The sequence below is a fragment of the Arvicola amphibius genome, chromosome X, assembly GCF_903992535.2.
Source record: "Arvicola amphibius chromosome X, mArvAmp1.2, whole genome shotgun sequence".
Classification (NCBI taxonomy): domain Eukaryota; kingdom Metazoa; phylum Chordata; class Mammalia; order Rodentia; family Cricetidae; genus Arvicola; species Arvicola amphibius.
This window is the reverse complement of record NC_052065.1, coordinates 132,985,571-132,991,909: the sequence shown is the minus strand read 5'-3', so window position 1 is coordinate 132,991,909 and position 6,339 is coordinate 132,985,571.

Below are 6,339 nucleotides of genomic sequence, written 5' to 3'. Positions count from 1 at the left end.
TTGCTGGATGTCTCAATAGTTAAGATGTTAGTATTCTAGAAGCAATCCTCGGGTACCTAGAAATGGAAACTTGAGGCTCTATTTGGACTTAGAAATGATGTTTTTGATCCTAATGGACTTAGAAATCACATGTTCAATCTCCCTAGCAGAGCTTTGTATCCCCTATCCTCATTCTTGCTGATTGGCCTACCAGTTCACTTCACCCTTGCCCAGAAACTCAGTGAATCCTCATCTTCTCATCAGGAAGGCTGGCATTTTAAGATGATAAAGATTTCTGGCTCACAGGACTGTTGTGACTCACAGGCTGCATGCTTCCACCTTAGGGCAGGTATATGTTCAGTGCCACATAAGGACTGATGATGGTGTTGACAGACTGCCCTTTACTCTGCTCTCTATGTCCTTTCCTGAGCATTATGTGTGGCTTACTTCAGATCTACTCAAGAGATGTGAAGGCCCCTCCTATTAGGCAGGGTCCTCTGAAACCTTTATCCCCTCTGGTGTTGATTAAGTTAGTATAGAGCTTCTTGTATATCCTGCTATTCAAATTGAGAACCCAGAGTAATCTTAGACTCCTTTTTGCTTATTGTCAATAGCCATTAATTCACCAAGTGCTGTTCTAGCCTCTCCAAGTCTAGGCTCTGTCTCTCACTTTCTAGATTCACCACCACAAGAGTAACTTAGGTAGCCATAATCTCTGCCCTATAACACCTATAAAAAATTCTTCACTGGTGCCCTGCTTATGGCCTTCCTCTCTGAAATTCATTCTCTTAGTTTTAGGAGCTGACCTTTGAAATTCTATGAACAACCTTATTGTTCTTTGTCTTAAGACACTGTTGGTGCTTTTGGGTGCTCTCATTGGCCCAGAGCAATTGGAGCCAGTCCTAAGGTCTTAATAAACACTTTTCTGCCCCTTCATTGTCCCATATTATTATTCTCAGCTCTCAGAGTCATGGTACATATAGTCAATTAAGCTTGCATGCTTTATGGATTCCCCTTCTACCTTGTCCCAAATTGATTGTATTACCTCCAAATTCCTTAGGCTTGCCACTTCCTGAGTGTTCCCATATCAAGTGAGATGCCAGCATACCACCAGTCACTTAGAAGGCCAAGTCAGAAAGCTGAAGGCCATTCCTCCCCCTCATTACTTTTTAATCCTCTATTTATGTCTAGAATCTATCTGCTGCTTTCCCCAGGTCCTCTACTCTACCTGTTCCAAACCATCATCATTTTGCCTAGATTATTGCTAGACTTTCCTATGTCTCCTGCTTTCTTTCTGTGCTCTCAAAACATAGATCCAATGTTAGCTTTGCTTTTAAAATATTCAAGGGTATTCCATCACCTATGTGATAAAGAAATTTGCATACATTATCTCTATTCTTTATAACAGCCTAGTAAAGTAGCTATTATTCCAGGAAACCAATTTTCAGGGAGGAAACAATAGCCAAGTCAGGTGTGAATTCAGCTCTGCTTGGCTCTACAGCCCATGCTTTCTCCTCATGGCACATGTGCAGGGAACAGTGGGCATGTGAGGTTTATAAAAGCGGTGCAAGCTCTTTCCTATCTACATCTTCTTTACTTCATCCCTCAGTACAACTAGAGCAGATTGGACAGCCATAAATTCCAAGACTTGAAAGGCCATCTGTCCGCATACTTATTCTCTTTGAAGGCTGTTTGCAACTTTTGCTAATGTTGCAGTATTAAGTCAACACAATGGCACACATAGAAAGTACATTGTCAATGAGAAAACTTCTCTTGACCTCAAATCAAATGTGAAGAAAAATTAATTCCTGGCTATCTTCCATCCTTGTGTTACTGACTCAGTTAAGGAAAAAAATGGTCCAGAGCTTGCTTTGCAAACTTGAGACATCATACTTGAGCACATGGGTGTGCTAGGTGGACCCCTCTGGTTTTCTCACACAGTTCCCACAGCCAACAAGTTGAAGACAGTAGAAGAGTTCATGCTCTGGCTGTGTGCTAGCCCTTCTCACTTGATGTTGAGATAGGAAGGCTAGAAGGCCTCATAGGCTGGTTCTCTAGTTATTTTCTGCCTTGGGCCTCAATGTACCACCTCAGGACCCTTAGTTTCCTGGCAGTGGCTATCTCTAGCAGACTGATTGCTTCTGAATAGATCTAATACTGCAGATTTAGCTAGGGAGTAGGCTGCTCTGAATTAGAATCCTAGTTCTGCCTTCAGCAACTGTGCAGCTTGGGCCATTTAGCTACCTAGTGACTCACTCTCATCCATAAAAGAAACCCAATGATTCTTTTGGCACAGAGGAAGTTTTGGCTTTCAATGAAAAAAAAAAAACTAGAATTATTTCAGCATAGTGGTTAGGAACCTACTCTGTAAAGTCACAGAGCTGGGCATTGCAAACAACACATTGGCTGGCGCCTCTTCTCAGTCAAGTGCTGTATGTAGCCACATCAGTGCTAGGAAAGAGTCACTACTGACATCCCATGAGGTCAACTGAAAAGAAAGCCAACTCTTCTGGAGTTGGGGCAACTTGCCCAAAGTTTCAGGGAAGAATGGACCAGATACTCCATCATGTATCCTGATTCTTCTTCTGTGCATCCGGTTGGGCCAGGGTAAGAACAAACTGACCCCAAGTCTCAGCACATATAGCTACCCTGAGAGCTTAGGGAAGAAAACAGGTAGCATCTCTACAAGTTTACATGCAGTCCAAAGGAACCAGCTTTGGGAGATTTCTCATGGTCTTGAAGAATGTGGGCAAAAGGATAGCCAGGCCCAGCATGGCTCCTTGCCATCTTTTTATCTGGTGGCTCTACTCTTAGGGTTCCTTGTAGGCTCCTCAGTGCTAGCTAACAAGACTCAGAAGCAGGCTCTTTCCAGCCTGTCCAAATCCCTCTCCTAGCTGCTGCCTGGCAGAGCTGATGTCCAACTCGGTGTTAATGATTAACGCACAGCAGTGGGATCGCAGAGTTGCCGAGAGTCCTGTGTCCAAGAATGAACTGCATTGCTAAATCAGTGAAGACAGTTGCCAAGGTAACCCCCATGTAATCTATTTAACCAGCTCCCCAAACACCAATCAAGGTCAGATAACGCACTCAAGCACCATATGAACATACTCAGACAGCATCAAGCTTTGTAGTAAGACAGCAGGGAAGGAGAAACCTCATTAGAAATAAAGATAAAAAGCACCATAAATATCATTTTGAAAAGTGTTAATTGGGAATGCATAGGCTTGAGTAGGGGCATAGCCCACAACTCTGGGGCATGTCCTGGCCACAGAGGAAGCCACTAGAGGCCATTTGTTAAGTGCTGCTGCAATCTTCCCACTCGGGATCAAAACAAAAAGCACCACTGGACTAAATTATTCATGTCAACTTGTTTATTAATGCAAAGCTTGTATTTACATTTCAGCCTAATAGGGTGGGTATTTCTCCCTTTAGGGACCCCTTACCTGCCTTGACCATTCAACCAGGAGCCTCCTCCCCAGAATTTCCCAACAGACTCAAATTTCTTCAAAGACTCCAAGGAGCAATCAGCACTGCATTTCCTCTCCCCTCACCTTGCCAGACTCTCCAGAGAGCAGGCAAAGGAAAAAGACCACTTTGCAAAATTGCTGTGTCATGCCATCTCATTTCCTGCTCTGAGGGTATTTACAAAAAAAGAGCCTAGGTAGACCGCAGGGAGGAGAGAGGTGAGATGTAGAGTAGTGGAGATGTTTCCCATCTCCATGGGGACTCCCGACCACAGGCTGTAGTCTTGCCATGCAAGTCACACCTGCTAAACAAGAAGAAGGGAACCAGTTTATTACAAAGAATGATCCTAAATCAGCCCTCCAGGGGGCCTTCTCCAGAACCAGTCTTGCCTACCTGGGCCCTCTGCAGAGTCCCTGATCTGTTAAGTATCAGGGTGACTGTCTTATTCATTCAACTTCTGGTTTACTGGCCAGTCTTCACCTAGTCTACCATCATGGCCTTGTCTCCTATGGTCCCTAAGAGGAGGGTTTCTAGCAATAGCCCTGCATTAATTAGTCCAGCTACTCCCAGTGCATATCCTGGCATTGTGTTTCATGTTTTCCAGCTGTTGTTATGTCTTGTTTCTTGTCTTCACTATAGAAAACAATGCCATCTAGCCCACTAGCCATGAGTTTAGCTGACCAGCATGTCAATCACTTTCTCTAAAGAAGTGAACCATGTTTTAGCCAGAGACATAGTCCATTTTAGGTTTGCCTGATTTATGCATGGACCTTCTTTTTCAAGCATTACCTGAAGGAACTCCCTGTGGGGCCACTGAAAACTAAAAGAACTCTCAACACTAAGGATTTCAATAGAAAATTAGTAGTTCCTCCCTGGATTTAGGCCCATCAGGCAGGATGAGTACATACTGGCATGGTGTAGGAGGTCCTTCTGTATTTGTGTTGCTTTCACTGGATGAATAAAGAAACTGCCTTGGCCTTTTGATAGGGCAGCAATTAGGTAGGCGGAGTAGACAGAACTGGATGCTGGGTAGAAGAGCAGAGAGAGAGAGAGAGCCGCCATGGAGCCAGCTGCCAGGTCAGACATGCTGAATCTTTCCCGGTAAGCCATGACCCCGTGGTGAAATACAGATTATTAGAAATGGATTAAATCAAGATGTGAGAGTTAGCCAATAAGAGGCTAGAGCTAATGGCCAGGCAGTGATTTAAATGAATATAGTTTCTGTTATTTCGGGAGTTAAGCTAGCTGGGCGGCTGGGAGCCGGGCGGCCAGGATGAAAAGCAAGCCCATGTCCTCCTACTATACTAACACAGTCTTCCCAAATGACCTGAAATATCCTGAAATAGAATCACTTTGCTTTATGAAAGCCTATGCTATAATTCTGGGACCCCAAGTCACTGCCTTCCCATCTGTCTTAACTATAGCAAAAGAGATTGCAGTACACAGGGCATCCCTGGTGGAGAGATACTCAGATAACGGCTGAGAGCCTGTCAGCAAATGCTTCAGAAGACTGGGCAATTGTAGCTCTGGAGACAGGGAGACATTTTGCAATTCCAAAATATAACCTGGCACTCATGTGCATACACATAAACCACATAAACACAAGTATGTACACACACACACACAGACATACTCACACACTTAAGATCCTTGACAAATAGTTTTAGAAGAGGCTTTCCTTCAGCTAAAGTGGATACAGTCAGTTATTTCAGATCTGATCTGCAGGTAACATTAAAAGTCCATTACAGTGTTTCCAATGACTACAATTGTACTTAATATGCAGTAACACTGGGGAGCCATTGTTGCCTCTTAGCCTCAGCACCAGCCCAGCCGCCTACTAACCAGGAAAGCCTTCTGCAAAGGAAGACATGCTGAAACCTCCCTGTCCTCACGAGTTACTTACGTTCTGAGAAACAGGAAGGCCTTCTCAAAGCTTTTTGGGTCAAGAGTTGAGTGAATTTTGGTGGAACTGTTCCTAAAGTGAAGAAGATCCCAGTGGCCATCTTCCAGGGGGAATTGTATCCCCCTGAGGGAATTACTGTTATATGCTATGAAAGGCACACATGGAAAGCCTCATTAACCTCAGATCAACACCCCAACTTCCCTGAGGATCTTGTTGATTTCCTTTTTCCCCAGCTGGGGACAACTGAAGAAGGAGGCTAAGAGGCAATCAAAGGGGGGGGGGGGGCGAGGCCCTGCTTCAGATCATTTCCTTTCCTGTGCCTGATCCTCTCTCCCAGACCACTTCGCTCTTTATGTAAAAGAGTCTCGAGAAATAGCCCAAACATCCATTGATGAATGGCCTAATAAACAAGATAATGGTCTAGTAAAACACAATAATACTAGGAATTACTGTCAAAACCAGCTTAACAGCTCTGCAAAAACTTAGAATCATCACATGGCCTGCAATTCCACTCCTAAGAATATGCCATTTCACAGAGAAACAGGTGTTCAGACAAACACCTGGAGAGGAATGTTCACAGCCACATGATTCAAAATTGCCTAAAGATAGAATGGACTCAACTCTCCCACAAATAAATGGACAGACATGCTATGGAGTAGCCATAAGAGTGAGTGCTATTTGACATTTAAAAATAAATGGGGTTCTGACACAGACTACAAAATATATGGCTTTTTAGGACATTATGGTCTGGGACATCAGCCACAGAAAGAAAAAAGTACATAAAATTCTACTTCTATGAATCATCAAATCCATATAGACAGAAGGGAGAAAGGTATTTACCAGGGTCTGAGGGAGGAGTTAGTGTTTGACATGACAGTGTTTTGGTTTGGAACTTCTGTGACTGTACGAGGATGATGATTACACAACAATGTGACTGTACTCAGTGTTACTCAATTGCCTTCTAAAAATGGCTAACATAGGTTTGGAAAGAT